Consider the following 18,871-nt stretch of genomic DNA (forward strand, 5'->3'; position numbering starts at 1 on the left):
CTTTGCTCAGGTCTCCTCACCAGGCAACCAGTGACTGGCTGGGATTCTGCCGTACACCAGAGCTCTGCCTACAGGGCACATTCACGCGGATTGCCCAGATTCTTAGTTGGGTACCAAGTCCAAGTTCTTCATTTTCTGTGCACCTTGGACCACCCTTAACAAAGCCAACCTCTGCACCTGAATAAATTACCCCCGGCCTATATCCTTGACTTAGTGACAAGCCTATACCCTTCACTTAATTGGCCTTTCCTAGTTTCTAATGTTTCCCTCCTGTGGGCTTTGTGGTAGCCCAGAGCAATCATACCGTCAGCCCAAGCCTGCTCGAACTATGGCTGACTATATTCAGGAAAAAACAGGGTTGAAAACAAGGCAAGAAAGTGGCCAGGTTGCTTAGGAAGTTTGAAAAAATTTAAATAGTAGGAACACTGTATTTTTTTCTTAATCAGACCAGCTGAAACAATTTACTTGACTAGCAAACTATTAATTAGGTAAGCCCATGTCTTGATTTGCAAAGTGCTTTTAACAATTCTGTCATATCTTTTCCCAAGTTATTTGTCTCTGAATCTCCATAGCTTTTTGTTGACATGACAATTAAAGAAAACTAAATGGACATTTGGGGAGAGTAATATACTAAAACTGTCAATATAAAAATCTTCGTCTCCTAAAAGTATCAATAATTCTGGTTTGGTATGTTATCAAATGTTATCTGCAAGTGGAACCCTATTCTTCTGAATTTATTTACCACAAACCCTCCTTTCTGTTCTAAAAAAGATTATTACCATATTTTCCCTGAATAGGCTGTGCTCATTTACATTTTTGTTCTTTGGTGACTCATCTGCTTGCTTAGATCACTAGGTCACTTCTGTTCTCTCTGGCTATTCAAGTCATACAAAGCCATACAATTATTTTCCAGCAAATATCTACTGAGGGCCAGAACTTAAACGCTGTTAGCTTAAGATGTGGAGTGCAAATATGAAGTATTCATCATCTCTCTTCTAAAATGGTTTTTCCATGCTCATGAAGAAGAAAATCTGAAAGCTCAAATACATTCTTTCCTTCATATCTTTCTTAAATATCCTGAATAACACTGATCTTTCCCTCTGCTAGAATCCTATAGTTTGCAAGCGTGTGCCAGAGAATTTAGAACTTAAGAATGCATTGCTTTGTTTTCTCTTTATTTTTGCATGCCTTAGCCATGATTTTGCAATTAAGGTGTCTTGAGAACAGGGAATAAAAGAAAAAAAATTTTTTCATATCCCCTCCAGCACATATCTCCGTGTAAACAGCATATACTTCATAAAAAGTTCTTCATTGACTTGGTGATTGATCAAGGGCTTATTGATTAAGGCAACAATTTAAGCTGCTTTATTATACAAAAGCACAAGGCATGGTGATGAATGTTATATGAAACAAAGGGTCCAGATCACTCTTATGATTATCTCTTGTGAATAAAGCAGTTAGCTCTAGTTCAGCAATCCTCAGCTCTACTTGTGTATTCATTCTACATATCATATCCACAGAGAATTCAATATTATTTCTTGAGTAGAAAAGTCAATATTTCCGGAATAAAATTTTGCCATGTAATTCAAAAATGTGTTCTCACAATCTTTAGGGACATGTTCTGCATTTTTTACATGAATTGAAATCATTTTGGAAGTTTCACATAAAAGTGACAAATTGCATCATTGGGCCAAGTAACTTTAGGCTTAAAGCCAAATACAATTCGAATACATTGGAAACACTGGGATATCATAAAGGGAACAGAAGAACATGACACATTTTTCTTTTAGCACAGAATACTGGTGTGCAGTTAATAAAATTATAAAATATTGATTTATTTACTTGAAATAATACATTCTTGTAAAATTACAGCCCCATTTACACACACTTAGTCTGCAGTGCAAACTGCAGCCTTGGATGGTAATGAATTACTGATGTAAAGTCTAAACAATGATTATTGCTTTTTCTTTTCTCTGAAAAGACTGTGGGGCTAGGAAAAGAGGAAACTGTGGAGTGCAAAAAACTAAAACAATCATGGATTCCTAAAATTGGTCATATTTTACTATTTGGATAGAAAGGTATGATTATTTTTTAATTAGGAAATATGAATCGAAGGGTCAGTGGTCAGTCTTCATCCTTGACAGACTTGATCACACTCTCCTCCTGGAAACACTTTCTTCACCTGGCTTACTTCACTGGCTGTTCCATCTGATTTTTTTTATGTTGTATCTCTTCATGTACTAATATCTTGACATTAGAATGCTAAAGCTTAGTCTTTGACTCTGTTCTGCATAGTATTCTCTCTTCATGATCTTATCCAGCTCCAATGGCTTTAAATATCACGTAGTATATTGATGACCCCAAATATTTATCTATAGCCCAGTTGTCTCCCTTGTACTCCTAGATGTTTTAATTAGCACTTTAGAATCGTATGTCTCAAATTTAACTAATATGTTCAGAATTTAACTCCAAAACCACTTCTCATCTCATTTAATAGCAAACAGTCTTCTAGTTGATCAGTCCAAAAGTCTTGTTACCACCTTTGACTCTTCTGTATCTCATACCTCTCATCCATTTGACTGAATGTGCACTATAACACGTCCAAATGTATCATAATATATTCGCAATCTGCACATTTCTCAACAATACCACTGTACCTGCCGTGATCCAAGCCACAATTATTTTTTCGGCTGAGTTATCATAATATTCTTCCGAACTAGTCTTCCTTTCTCTGCATGTGCAGTCGCTGTGTCAGGCACTCCTATGAGAACTTTATATTTTTTATCTTTTTTCATTCTTATAACATCCTTAGGAAGTTAATACTATGATTATCCCCGTTTTAAAGAAGAGAAAATTAAGGGAAGCTAAGTTACTTGTTTAGTTACCTCATAACCAGTAAGTGGCAGAGCTGAGATTTGACCTTGGGCAATGTTAAAGAGAGGTTTCATTTTGGTGTTAAAGATCAGTTGTTGATTGAATAAAACATACATCATATTTGTAGTTTAATTATTGTATACAGATTTCCATACAAATGACCCATGTTAATAATTTTGTTAAATTTCCCGACTCCGATATTTAACATAGGTGTGTTTTATTTCATAAATTTTAAAAATAATTAAATTGCATTTTACAATGTTCATAATTTGATAATGAATTTAAAAACTTAAATCAGAATAAAATATTTGTGAACTACTAGAAACGCTTATACTGGAATTATTCTGATCAAAGTTCTTGTTTCAATTCCTAATCTGTGAAGACTATGTCACAAAGATTAAGTGTGTTATTCCAGTTGATATATTTGGTGTGTTTTCAAAGAAAAACAAATTCAAGTCTAGCCTTCATGAACTGTAAATTTGGCTCTACATAGAGTTGATTCCTGTTGCTACCTGAACTTGTATTTCATATTAATTGAAACAAATATATGTGATTACATGTGAAAGCTTAATAGGAAAATAAATGTGAGGGTATTAAAATGCTTGAATAAGTATTTTAGATTTTAGTTATATTTTTTTTCCTCACTCTTTGTATAAGGCAAATAGATTTTAGTTGGAGATCCTCATTGAGTATCCCAGAAAAGGTGTCAGGTAAACAGTTGGTTTCGTAAGATTGAATGTAAGTGAAGAGATCAGAGCTGGAACTGGAAACTCACTTGAATACAGATGTTATTTAGAGCCAGTAGGCTGGGGGGATGATGGTAACAGAGATCCTTGGAACTCTCAGCATTTAGCAACCAGAAAGAGGAAAAGTGTGGAGAAGGATGAGGATCCATGGGGGAGGGTTTTTCTCCTTAATTAATAGATGGGAAATTTTAAAGTATTTTAACGGACAAAGTACAAGGGTGGTTACAAAATCATATAAGATGCATCTCTATTCTGGAGGAACTAACAGTATAAGGGAGAGAGAACACATGCACGTAATGATCAGCAATAATTACCAGGTAGGAGTAAAGCCTTTGAAGAAACAAGCTGAAAAGCACAGTTTTCGTACAATCGTAACTAATGGTACATTCGGTCATGTTTTTGCATTTAGTCTTGAGTTGATCCTGTATTCATCTCTGATGGCTGGAATGTTTTTAAAGCAACCAATTTCAGTGCTCAGATTGCTTTTTCAGAAACCATTGCTATTCGTAATGTTACAAGAAGATTTTTTTTAACCTTTCATTTTCTAATACTGACAATATGGCAAGATTTTGCTAAAGGTTTCATTTTATCAAGAGGGAAGAATAGCTCACTGCCCTCAAGTAGTTCAACAGGACACATATACTTATTATTCCTTTAGGCATAATGCATTCAGGTCTTGAGATGGTAGGTACACTACTATTCCACACAGAAAATACACTAGTGGGTTGAGCATGTGGGTAAAGAAGCATAAACCTCTTTGGAAGTAGCCAAGCACAACAACCAGCAACTAGTTCCCCACTCTGGATAGTTCAACCCACATATAATACTGTGATTTTTAAAGAGAAAATGCAACATTATTGTTATATGGATGTGCTTACATATACATAAAAAATGTATATATACATGTATTTTTTTTTCTCCCATATATTGAAGCAGGTTAAGATTTCTTTGCAGTAAATTAACAATTTCAGTTTTAATTTTGTAATAAGCACCAATACACTTTTAGAGGCTATGTCTATGTTAGTAAGCATGGATTTTAGTAAGTTTAGCCGTGTAAAAATGTCTCAACATAGTAAAAAATTACCCCAGCACTAAAAGCATTAAATATACTTTTAAGAATGGCAATTCTATAGTTGATAATGTGCATCAACTGGCAGGCTTGAAGTTAGGGAGATGAGACCATAGTACTTTTTATTAAATAAGCTCAAGTCGTACACAGGATTATAGGATTTTGCAGGATTTCTTTTCATGGAATTGTGTAAATTGATCTAATTGATAATGACTTGAATATTTTCTTTCCTCCATCTGCTGATAGTGTAATGTTTCTCCAATAAAATGACTTGTGGGGTATATAGTTGGCCCATTCTTTACAAATTACATGTCCCAAGGGCCTTTTGCTCTCATTTCATCCTCAGATGTCTTGATGAGATGTCATGGACGAGAGGGGAGCAGTAACAATTTTGACTTGCATTCCTTTTGCATTGTTTCCTATCTAATCCTGTATTAGGCAATTAACCCTTTTTGCTTTTCATAAGATCAAATCATTTTCTCTACTCCCTGTTTCACATTTTTTGACCTGGCCATGATTCTTACATCTAAATCTCATGCTCTGTAGCCTCTTCTCAGTAAGCATTGGCAAGCATCTGTATCTGTGTAGAGACCTGGGAGCCGATGGCATGTCTGACTATAATGTTGTTGTGTTTCCTTTAAGAGATCGAGGATAACCAGAGAACGTGGCTCCGACACTAACTGGTGTGTTAGAATACGGTTCTTACGCTAACCATCAGGAGTTAGTGCAGATCCCACATGCTAAAAGACACAGCCCTCAACAAGTCTCGCCTCACTTCACATGTCACAGCTGCACTGTGGAAGTCCCTGTGCCACCTGCAATTCTCATCAACTGGCTCTAAATTCTAACATTTCCATAGCTTCACTAGAAAGACTTACAGAACTCAGGAGAGCATTACATTTATGATTACAGTTTTATTGCAAAGGATACAAATCAGGACCAGTCAAATGAAGAGAGATCTGAGAGGGTTTCAAATGCAGAGCTTTCCTACCTCTCTCTGTGGAATCAGGGCACATCACTGTTAACGGTTCTTTGTGTTCACCAGTTGAGGAGTCTCCAGTGAAGTTTAAGGTCCAGAGTTTTTATTGGAGTTCTACTGTGTTGGCTTGCTTGATTGAGTTTAACCACATGGCCAATAATTCAATCTCCAGTCTCCCTTCTGTCCCTGGAGGCTGGACTCATTTAAAGTCTCAGTCCTCTAATCATGGGGATGGTCTTTCTGGTGACCAGCCCCCATCCTGTGGCATCTGATTGGCATAAACTCACTGTGACCCAAGGGGCTAATGAATAACAAAAACATTCCTATTGCTTAGAAAATTCAAGGGATTTGAGTTTCCCTCCCGAGAGAATCAGTTACAGTGGTCAGTCAAATCCTTTATAATACAACACAGACCTAAATGGAGGGGATGAGGAAGATAAGAAGAGAGGCATGAGGAAACATGGAGCTGAAAAGGAAAAACAAACAACTTCTATATACTCCAGGAGGACCCAGTTTAAAAGGCCAATGTATTTTTCATAATTTCTGCGTGTATATTTTATATTCCACTCAACCTAATTAAGATGCATACTTTTCAATTGAAATACAATCCAGGCATTCCTTTTGATGGGTAGGGATAAGAAAGTGGGCAAGTGACTGAAATAAAATGCCTTACCAGTAAATGTAACAAGAATTTATGAAAAAAGAAATTGATCATAAAGAAATTGACTCATGTTTTAGACTATGAAACAGACTTACAATTTCATTTATATTGTGAATTTGCAAAGCCTTTTTCTGTTACTAAAATAATAATTTTCATATGCTCTTATCTACATTAAATAATTACAATGAAAATGACTATATATGTTTGCATTTGCCTCTCTCCATATATAGATATATATACACACACATACACAAATATGTGTGTGTGTGATATATATGTATACACATGTGTGGGTATATATCTATATCTTTATCCACCATGTAAGTGCAACATACATTGGTTATAGAAAAATCATGACAAATCATTACATCATATCTGGCTTATAATGTACAACATGCATTTTTTATCATTGCCAATTATTTAAAAAAACAAGTCTGTAGTATGCATTTCTAATGCTGGATAAAAAGGGAAGAGAGGTTTTCAGATACGTTACTGAAAATCAAACAAAATACAATGGCTGTTGTTTGTTGTTAGGTTTCTTTTTGGATTTCTTTTTTTGGTATTAACATAAGGTTATGCTAAATTATTTTCCATAACATAAATAAATGATAGGTATTAATAAACAGGACTACTTTTTTCTTTTCTATATTAAAAACTTCCAACCTTCTTAAGGAGATTTTTATCCCTCCTCAGCAGAAACAAATATTTTAGAAATTATATTTGCAATCAGGCTGGCACAGTAATTTTCAAGGGAGAAACCAGAGTGACCAGTGACCGTTGTCGCTGCTTCTGGTTACACCTGTCCCCAAGGTGGAAAATATACACTTTTTGCAATATACACATTTTGAAAAAAGCGAAGGTTAATGAGATGAAAAATTAACTAGAATTTTAGTTTCATAGAGTGTGTATATAACAGTGGAATGAGTTTTTAAAAACTTTGAGCCTGAGGGCTCAGAATTTTATAATGTAGAAAGATTACTTCTTGTGCTTGATGAAACTATTTATTGTGGTGCCCCAACATGGATTAAATAGACACATAAATTAAACCTGAATTCTTTGGCCAGCGTCCAGAATGACTATGATACAGTTAGTGTAAGACATGCTTTCATAAATTATAAATACTTTAAAATTTCCTAAAAAAGAAATATCATACAGGTCTTTTACTGATCTGAAAAGTAAAGGCTCTATGGGAATAGATTTAAGGAAAATAAAATAAACATTAAAAAAAAGTAAATTGAAAGAAACTTCTTCATGTGTATAAGGTTACTCCCAGTAGCTGTAGCTTATATTTGCCAAGAAGCATACATGAGCTTGGTATATTTATGAAAAAAAGGTATGGCTTTGCTTGCTGGAGTAAAAGGTGGAGTAAAAATGTTAGCAAATGACATTAGATGTATGCTTGCCTTTCTAATCATGTTAAGCATCAGATACATTCAATTATCAGTTATAAGAATGTGCTTTTTGGGTCAGTACAATCTGTCATTTCCAACACTTCCCACTTTCAGTTTTGCATGATAACGATTTATCTTGTTTGTTGTTATTATTATTGTTTTGTTTGTTTATAGCATCAATGCCTACAGAGAGAACTTCACAGCATATGTACTCTTAGTAGGACACCCTTGATATAGGTAGTCTCTTACTTAAAAAAAAAAAAAAATCAGAAGTTATCCTCTTGAAATAATGGCAGCACTTCTCAAAATCACCCTATGGGAAATGGAAATAAAGTCTGTAAAATGAATATATTTAGGAGTCAAACCTAGGAGAAACATACATTATGAAGTACTACCTTTGGGAAACAGTGGGATATACTAACCTATGAGTGTATAGCAATAGCAATAGCTAAAATTATATCAACAGTGGAATTCTCTAGTGAGATTAAGAAATAAAACAATTGCAGCTTATCAAATGATAGTATATTCATAGAGACATGTTGTTTAAGTGACAAGAGATTTACATACTGGTCTTTGAACCAGAGATTATGCTAAGTGAAAACAAAATGATTCAGAATAACTTTTGTGATATTTTATAGTAATTTATACTCTTTACATCCTTTTTATCTTCTGGGTTATGTCATTCACCTATCTATCAATAGTTCAAAATGAAATAGAGGTAAATTGTGATGTATACATAGATTCAGTGATAAATGAAATGACTCAAAACCAATATCCTCAGTAGAATAAGTAACTACTGCTATTTTTAAGACTAAAAGATGCAGCAGGAAAGGAAAATTTGTTGCTATTTCTCGCTTAGAATTCTGCAAATCAAGTAATCAGTAGTAAACTTGGCCTTTTCTGCTTTATACATGGACATGTCTTCGCTTTTAAGTTTGATGAATGTTTGTTGGCTCTTGGGGAAAAAAATGAAAATACATTATTGTTTTAGCATCAGTAATTTTTAAAAAATTAGGTCTTCATGTGAAGGTTTTGTTTTTTTTCCAGAGAAAAATAAATGAGTGTTCCTTCCAAGGCAAAGAGTTGTCCACAGTATTTCTGATGGTCAACAGTAGTCTTCTGAATAATTCCAAGAATAAGGAATTCACTACTTTGTGAGGAAACTCATTGCATTGTTGGATAGCTCTAACAGGGAAAAAACATATTTCATATCTTCAACAAATGTTCTCTCTGTGCTAAAAAACGTGTGATCTTTTCTCCACTTCTTCTAACTAGCCTTTCAAGGATGTATAAGTTGCTCTTCTCCATTTAGTCTTTCTCTCACCAGCACAGCCTTCCAGGTAGCAGTACAGTTTCTGGCATCAGACCTCTTGGATGTTAAACCAGGCTCCTTTATTTGACACCTAACTGACCTTTCACAGGTTACTTTCCAGCTGCAAAGCTCAGTTTCCTATCTTTAAAATGAGAATAAATGACAACATTTTGCATCCTAGGGATGTTGTTTGGATTAAATGATATTAAGAGAATGAAAACAATCCCTGGCACAGATATGAGTTTCATAAATGTTAGCTTCTGTGATTGTAATTAAGTATACATTTCTTTCAATAATATTTATAAGAAATATTTTGGATAACATGCTAAGTAAAAATACAATATTTTTAACATCAAATTCCTTATTCTACCATCTGTCCTTATTTAACTATCAAATTCATCTGATTATTCTAGCACCATATCAAAAAAATAAAATTAAGCTTTTCATTATTTGTCTTTAGCTAATAGTTCTTAACAATATCTTTTGACTGTGGCTTTTCCCTTAAGTGCCTTCAAATCTAATAATGCATTTACAAATGTTGTTGGGATTTAGTATCAGGTATATAGTTTCCGGGACTTGTCTCATTAACTGCTTTATAAAATTGGAATGCGTAGACCTAGTCTCAAGCTTCTGCCAATCTTACATCTCAGGAGTACATAATGATTAATACTACTCCTAAATTCATATGAATCAGAGAATATTTTGCAGTATCAAAGAACAAATAGATTAAAATACTTACTATTACATTTATCTATTTTTATTATAATATTATGGGAGAAATATTTTATAACTAAATAAAATTTTATGAAATAATTTCAGTGAAATTCTACTTTTAAAAAGTGAAAATTTTGAAATCAGATGTTATTTTAAAACCTATAATTTTTGAATAATCTCAAAATTTATCAACATTCATTTATTCTTCTAATTACCTCAAAATTTGGTGTCTCTCTTCTTTTCTTGATTGTATTATTTTCTTTAGAATTGTCCAGAGAGGAAGATTACCCCCCTCTACTACATTAATATTTTCTACTCAAAGGCTGATTGCAATATTATGCAAAATGGAACTCACCAAAAATAGTTGAAAGACAGAGAGGGCACTAAATAATTTATCCCAAATCACTCCAGATGTGGGAAGCTTTCTTTGAAATGCCAAATGCATGGTTTTGAATGCCCTATTAATATATATTTAGCAGCTTGATGAGCTATATTATAATATAAATTGTGAATTGTTTGATGGGTTCTTCAACTTCAGTTCTAATTACAATGTAGTGAGCTCTTGATTATCCATTATAATGGGGACATGAATAGTAGAGATAAACAAAATCTACAGATTTTCCCCACATTTTTGAGAACCAGTAGTTTTGTTTTTCCACATGCAACCTTTATTTGCCCTCCATATTCTCTTTTTAACAAATAAGTAATAAACTAAAATCTATGACAAGCATAAGTTAGCCTGCCTCTTATATTTGGTAAATAGCACATTAATTTTTAAGGTCTTATCTGAAGTTTCTGTGTCCCACCAGAGACATGGAGATTTGAAGTAGTAAAGGACATGTTCTGATTATGATTCCACTGCACATTTGTGATATATAATAATATGGACTAATTAAGTATTCAGAGGAATGATCATGTCAATTCAAGATACATTCATTATGTATATTTAAACTTACCCTTTTAACACAGGGAAGTAAATTTGGATACGTCTGGGCATATGCCCCCAATACTTCTTTCTGTTGTTTGGTTGTGCAGTCCCAACTCCAACTCGGATAAATTCTAAAGCAAGGTTAACAGGTTTAAAGAAAATAAATAAGATAAATGCAAAAATGTTTACCACTTTCTTTCCACCAGAACTAGACAGTTATGATAATAAGAAATATCCACAGAATTAAGATTTTAATACATATTTTTCCAAGGGTTAATTCTAAAGATTTGGGAAATTCTTTTTATACCTGAGAAACCAGGCAGGAGTTAAAGAGGTCGACATTCAGCAATGTGCTGGAACATGCTTGTATAGGTTTCTGAGAACTGACTCCTATTATTTCAGGACTTTTGCTAGCAGCGTTGGTAGCTTAAAATAGACTGTGGTAGGAATATTTAAAACAAAATTTGCAAAGGCTACAAGTCTGGTTTTGGTGTTTTTTTGTTTAGTTTTGTTTTGTTTTGACAATCCGTTACTAGTACACACCTGTCAGCATTAGGCCCGTTCCTTATTTTTATATGTGGGTGTGGAAAAGGAAAATAATTAATATTATTCTCCATAAAGGAAGAATCAAGTCCTTTGTAAAAGAAGCAGCCTTGTGAATTCCAAATTACATTTAAGTGATTTAGCAAAAGTTATGCTTCCTGACACTGTATCAGAGTTTAAATAACTAGATCTTTTCTTTGTTTCTCAGAGCCTGCTTTCTCTCTGGAAAATAGCATCCTTCTCTGACTCTCCTTTTCTCAAGACTCTCTTAAGTTCCATGCAGTCAAGATCTGTTATACACATAAACTCATCATGATGTCCTAAGCAGCTAACCCAATTCCCAGCATATAGTACCATTCAAAAATATTTGCCGAATGATTTGCTCAAAATTAAATGGTTCTAGTCTACGTCTTGCAAGCCTCCTGGCAACCAAGTCTCAATAATTGGATTCCTAAATCAAACGCTAAGAGGTCTAAGATCTGTTAATAAATTTAATCTTACTTAAATAATCTGTGTAATACTTGAAGCTGATCCTCTGTGATACTATGTGAATGGGATTCTGGCTGTTCTCTCTTTTCAGGATATCATTACATACTTGCCTACCGGCCTCCTCTCCCTCCTCATGACCTTTTATGTTTTTCTAAGAGCCTGTTGTATTGCTATTTTCAGACACATCTTAAACTGATTGACTGTTGACCATCCATTCCAAAAGAAGAAAAATTTAAAAGACAACGCAAAAAAAAAAAAAAAAAAAAAAACTTTGTTCCAGTGTTAACACAAGAAAAATCACAGTGTTACAAATGAACGCATTAAAAGGAGAATATAGGCTTTCTCCCAGTGGTTTGATATGTCTTTATTTTTCATTGAAAAGTAGTTTAGCAGCCAAGACACACTTTTTGCCACCCCGCTGAACCTTCACTGGCTCTCCTTTGCTCCTCTGATGAACAGCCAAGCAGGCTCTACAAGAGGGAGACCAAGCTAGCACCTTTGTTACTGCCCCAGAGTTACTTAGCTTGTCCTCATCCCCAGCTGTTTCTAGTTACATGATCAAATAATTCCTGACACTACCCATCTGACTGATGCTGGAGAACTGACAAATTTCTCAAGGATTATGTCAGATTGAAGTAAGCATGCAGGAGGCAGTGTGAAAGGATTTTAGTTTCAGTGTAAGGGAAATAGTAAAGAAGTGACTGTAAGCTTTTCTAGTTTAATGTAATCCAACTTGTGTATTTTCTTTTGCTGCTTGTGCCTTTCGTGTCATATCCAAGAAATCTTTGCTGAGACTAATGTCAAGAAGTTTTTTCCTACATTTTCTAGGAGTTTTACAGCTTCAGGTGTTATAGGTAAGTCTTTATTTTGAGTTTATTTTTGTGTATGGCCTAAGATACGGGTTCAAATTTCATTCTTTTAGATTGGATATCAATTTTTCCCAGCGCCATTTGTTGAAGAGGCTATTCCCCATTATGTGTTCTTGGCTCATTTATTGAAGATCAGTTCACCATAAATGTGTGGGTTTAATTCTAGGCTGTCTATTCTTCCCACTGGTGTATAAGTCTGTCTTTATGCTAGTGTCACACTGTTTTAATAACGTAGCCTTGTAAAATGTTTTGAATGTAAAAGCAACTTACAGAATGGGAGAAAATATTTCTAAACCATGTATCTGGTAAGGGGCTAATCCAAAATACATAAGAACTCCTACAATTCAATAGCAAAAAAAAAGTAAAATAAAAAGTGGGCAAAAGACTTGACATGTCTCCAAAAGAAGACATACAGATTGCCAACAGGTATATTAAAAGATGCTCAACATCATTAATCATCAGGAAAATGCAAATTAAAACTACAATGAGATAATACCTCATATCAGTTAGGGTGGCTACTATAAAAAATAAAAACAAAATAAGTGTTGGTGTGTATGTGGATAAATTGGAACCCTTCTTCACTGTTGGTGGAAATATAAAATGCTGCAGCTGCTATGGAATACAGTATGGACATTACTAAAAAATTAAAAATAAAATATACCCAGCAACGCCACTTCTGGGTATATACCCAAAAGAATTGAAATCAGGATCTCAAAGACATATCTGCACTCTCATGTTCATCACAGCATTGTTCCTGATAGCCAAGCTATGGAAACAACTGAAATGTTCATGAACAAATGAATGGGTTAATAACTTGGGGTATATACTTACAATGGAGTATTAGCCTTAGAAATGCAGGGAATCTTGTCATTTGCAAACAGCCTGGATTAACCTTGAGGACATTATGCCAAGTGAAAAAGCCAGTCACAGAAGAACAAATACTACATGATTCCACCTAAATGAGGAACCTAAGCTCATAGAAGCAGAGACTAGAATGGTGGTTACCAGAGGCCATGGCAAGGGACAATGGGAAGTTCTTGTTCAAGGTACATAACATTTTGGTTGTGCAAGATGAATTATGTCTAGAGATCCGCTCTACGGTGTAGTGCCTATAGTGTACTGTATACAGTAGTACTATAATGTGCACTAAAAAATTTGGTAAGAGAGTAGATCTAGTGTTAAGTGTTCTTACCCCCCGTCCTCCACACACGCGCATATGGAAAGGACATAAGGAAACTTTTGGAGGTGATGGATATATCTGTTACCTTGATTATGTTTATGGTTGCACAGGTGTATATATTTGTCCAAACACATCAAATTGTTTACATTAAATATGTGCAGGTATTTGACTATCAAAATAAGTAAATAAAATAAAAGCCTTAGTTGAAATAAAGAATTGATTGTAAGTAGGCAAGAGGTCAGCAAGAAGAACGTTATATGTATCTGCAAGAAAGAAAAATATTATGTTATTAAGCTTGATTTCAAAATGTAAAAAAAAAAAAAAAAGGAGTATTTGTCATGCCTGTTTTTAAAAGGCCAATTAAATGTGCTATAACCCTCCCCCTGCACAAAGGACGACTATTTGGGGAAAAAACTCATAAATAAATAAATAAATATGTGCTGCCAGCCTTGCCAAGAAGTATTGGAGAGCATATGCTGACTTTACACTATGACCTAACATAGAGCACAAAGGTACTCTGCTCCCACACTGAAAAATATCTCTGAGCAGAGAAAGAAAAATCTGTAGAGATTTGGACAAATCCACCACAGCTGTGCCAACATATGGCAAGTTGATTAATACATGTGTCACTAGTAATGAACTGTGCAAAAATATTATCCATGTAAACTGTTTATCTGAGAAATACAAGTGTTTCTTTCCGATTGTTTTTCCAACTGCTTGATCAAAAATAAGTAAATTTTTAAAAACTTGAATTTTCAAAGATTTCCAAAGAGGCTTATAATTTAAAAGATTAAGATATTCAAATAAGCATATTTTGAATCATGGTATCAGTAGGTCCTCTTCCTTTTATGGGTCTTTGCATCCTTCAGGAATGACCTCTTACGAAGGACTTGAGTATTTAGCATATGTAGAATTTGCTCCAGAAATTTAAAGTGTAATATTGTGCTTTTTATGACAATTGAGTGAAATATATGATTTCCTTTTTTCTTCAGTAGAAATCTGAAATATTTGATATTGATGCAGATCACTCAATAGAACAGAGTAGTCTTTAGGGATGAATGCATGCATTCTTAATGAGGGAAGTATTGCCCCTGGAGAGCCATAACTGGTTTGGGGTTGACCAAAATATCTCAGATATTACAAGGTTTGTGGTCTTCTAAAAGGCCACAGTAGATAAATAGATATATATTTAGTAAAATTGCAACATTAAAAGTTCGTGGAAGTTGGGAGAGTGATTAGTAAAAAACATATGTTTAAACAGTCTCTGTAATTGGTGATAATAATAATTTTAAAAAGTTGTTTAACTTCGGGGCTAATGGCTCCTTAGTTCCAAGTGAGGGATGCCAATCCCTGGCGCTAGAACCAGCTATCAGAACTAAAACGGGAAGCAATTTTGCAGTTGTAGGGCAAGGAGAGCAGGTAAACGCGTAGCAGGTATTTACTTGGAGTTAATGGTGTGGTAGACAAGTATTTAGAAAGTGAAATGCACAGATCAAGAATTTCATAAAACAAGAGCATACAGTTGCCAGCTAAAATATTGGGCACCCAGTTAAATTTGAATTTGAGATCAACAAGGAATAATTTGGGGCATACATATACTACACATTATTCATTGTCTTAAAATCAGATTTAACTTTCTACCCCATATTTTTATTTGATAAATCTGGCCACTGTTTTCTACCCAAGTGCCAGTTATCTATTGGAAAATATGAAAATGAATGATCCTAAAACCTTCATTTATCTAAAAATTTATGGTCCCTCAAAAGGCTCTCTTTGTTTTCGGAGATTAATTTATAAGTTAAAGAATTTGTCTAAACTCAAAAAGGCTGAATACTAATCTATTTTCATTTTTTTACAATCTTTGTACCATCACTGTCACCCTAGATCAGTCTGTGTCTGCTGCCATGGAAACCACTTAAATAAAAAATTACAAACTTATCCACCAAAATATATACATATAACCCATATTTAAATATTTATAATCACATCCCAGGGAACTCTTAATGATCTTCTATGCTAAGCAGTAGGATGGAGACACATTCCATTTACTTATATACTTTTTGAGCATTGTTACTATTTGCATTTGGCAGATAGGTAGCTGGACAGATAGAAAGATAATAGAAAGAAAAAATAGCTGGGTCTTGCCTCTGGTTTGTGGATAAATACATAATATACAGTCAGTCAGCTGATAAATATCCTTGGTTTCAATACCTGAATAAGTTATGAATTTCTTATCAAAGGAAGGTCATTGATTTTCATAAGGTTGGGTTGGCCACAGACTTTTAGAACTGCTATTTTTCCATTACCCTGTCTTTCACGCTATATTCCTACACATCATTAATTACTCATAATATTCAGTTATGATCAGTCTTTACCACCGGCAGTCTAAGGACCTAGATTACTGTTAGGTATCTCTCACTTCTTCTGGAAAAACACCAAGTATATATCTGAAAATAAACAATGTATTGGGCAGTTGGCCCTGTTACAACTTCCATTGCCACCCTACATATAGTCTCATGTTGAATTAACAGAAAGCAGAGAAATGAACATTAATTGTGTAAATTAAGTATCAAGAGCTACAGTTTGAAAAAACAACAGTGCCTTGAGGGTCCTTAAATGCATCTTCCTGTTTGATTCATAGTGATTGTAGCAACGTGGAGAGAGCAAAAAGGAAGATCAATAATCTTGACCTGGTTTTATTTAAAATTTTGATTTATTTACCATGGATTTTCCCCATTAATTTGATTTGAAAAAATATTTAACTATTATCCACCTTGATTACTGAGTTTTTCTTGATATCCCTTAAATTTTACATCCAAACCAATTGCTTCACTTGCCTCACTGGCTTCCACCTTGTCCCAGTCTTGACATTGACGAAGCAGTTTGCTCAAGAATAGATTTCCTGCTTTAATTTAATGACTAGGTAAACATATTAACTTCCATGATTTAATGCAGCCATGCTGTGTATCATAGATATACCACCTTATTTATTTATTTATAATTTATTTTTTATTGAAGTATAGTTGATTTACAATGCTGTGTTAATTACTGCTGTACAACAAAGTGATTCAGTTACAATACATATACATTCTTTTTTTAAATATTCTTTTCCATTATGGTTGATCATAGGATATTGAATATAGTTCTCTGTGCTATACGGTAGGACCTTGTTTTTTATATATTCTATATGTAAAAGTTTACATCTGCTAAGCCCAACCTCCCACTCCATCCGTCTTCCAACCCCTTCCCCCGTGGCAACCACCAGTCTGTTCTCTATATCCGTGAGTCTGTTTCTGTTCCTAGGTAGGTTCATTTGTATCATATTTTAGATTCCACATATAAGTGGTATCATACAGTATTTGTCTTTCTATTTCTGACTTACTTCACTTAGTATGAATGCAACTATAGCTGCATTGATGCGTCTTTATACTTAACTCATGACCCAGTCTATAATTCTTTAACTGTTTCTTGATTTTATCAATACTGTCATCAGTGAATAAACAAAACTCATTTTTATACACTCATTTTTATATAAACATTTTATACTCACTCTTTGAGTGAGTATGGACTGAGATGAAAAGTACCTGAAAGGCTAGAGAGGCATCAATTAGAGCATCACTTTTTACTGAGAAATATTTTTTCTGTGACACTTTGTTAGTGCCACATTTTTTAAAATGAAAACTAAAGATTTTTTTTTAAAGTTCCATTGTATTTTTTTTCTTTTAACATCTTTATTGGAGTATAATTGATTTACAGTGGTGTGTTAATACCACTAACACAAGTGGTACAAGACAGTACCATACTGTCTTGATGACTATAGCTTTGTAGTATAGTCTGAAGTCCAGGAGCCTGATTCCTCCAGCTCCATTTTCCTTTCTCAAGATTGCTTTGGCAATTTGAGGTCTTTTGTGTTTCCATACAACGATGTCACAAATAAAGGAAACTACAGGCCAGTATCACTGATGAACATAGATGCAAAAAGCCTCAACAAAATACTAGCAAACATTGAAGTATAGTTGATTTACAATGCTGTGTTAATTACTGCTGTACAACAAAGTGATTCAGTTACAATACATATACATTCTTTTTTTAAATATTCTTTTCCATTATGGTTGATCATAGGATATTGAATATAGTTCTCTGTGCTATACGGTAGGACCTTGTTTTTTATATATTCTATATGTAAAAGTTTACATCTGCTAAGCCCAACCTCCCACTCCATCCGTCTTCCAACCCCTTCCCCCTTGGCAACCACCAGTCTGTTCTCTATATCCGTGAGTCTGTTTCTGTTCCTAGGTAGGTTCATTTGTATCATATTTTAGATTCCACATATAAGTGGTATCATACAGTATTTGTCTTTCTATTTCTGACTTACTTCACTTAGTATGAATGCAACTATAGCTGCATTGATGCGTCTTTATACTTAACTCATGACCCAGTCTATAATTCTTTAACTGTTTCTTGATTTTATCAATACTGTCATCAGTGAATAAACAAAACTCATTTTTATACACTCATTTTTATATAAACATTTTATACTCACTCTTTGAGTGAGTATGGACTGAGATGAAAAGTACCTGAAAGGCTAGAGAGGCATCAATTAGAGCATCACTTTTTACTGAGAAATATTTTTTCTGTGACACTTTGTTAGTGCCACATTTTTTAAAATGAAAACTAAAGATTTTTTTTTAAAGTTCCATTGTATTTTTTTTCTTTTAACATCTTTATTGGAGTATAATTGATTTACAGTGGTGTGTTAATACCACTAACACAAGTGGTACAAGACAGTACCATACTGTCTTGATGACTATAGCTTTGTAGTATAGTCTGAAGTCCAGGAGCCTGATTCCTCCAGCTCCATTTTCCTTTCTCAAGATTGCTTTGGCAATTTGAGGTCTTTTGTGTTTCCATACAACGATGTCACAAATAAAGGAAACTACAGGCCAGTATCACTGATGAACATAGATGCAAAAAGCCTCAACAAAATACTAGTAAACAGAATCCAACAGCACATTAAAAGGATCATACACCATGATCAAGTGGGGTTTATCCCAAGAATGCAAGGATTCCTCAATATACGCAAATCAATCAATGTGATACACCATATTAACAAATT

Source organism: Physeter macrocephalus, chromosome 4 (assembly GCF_002837175.3).
Source record: "Physeter macrocephalus isolate SW-GA chromosome 4, ASM283717v5, whole genome shotgun sequence".
Classification (NCBI taxonomy): Eukaryota; Metazoa; Chordata; class Mammalia; order Artiodactyla; family Physeteridae; genus Physeter; species Physeter macrocephalus.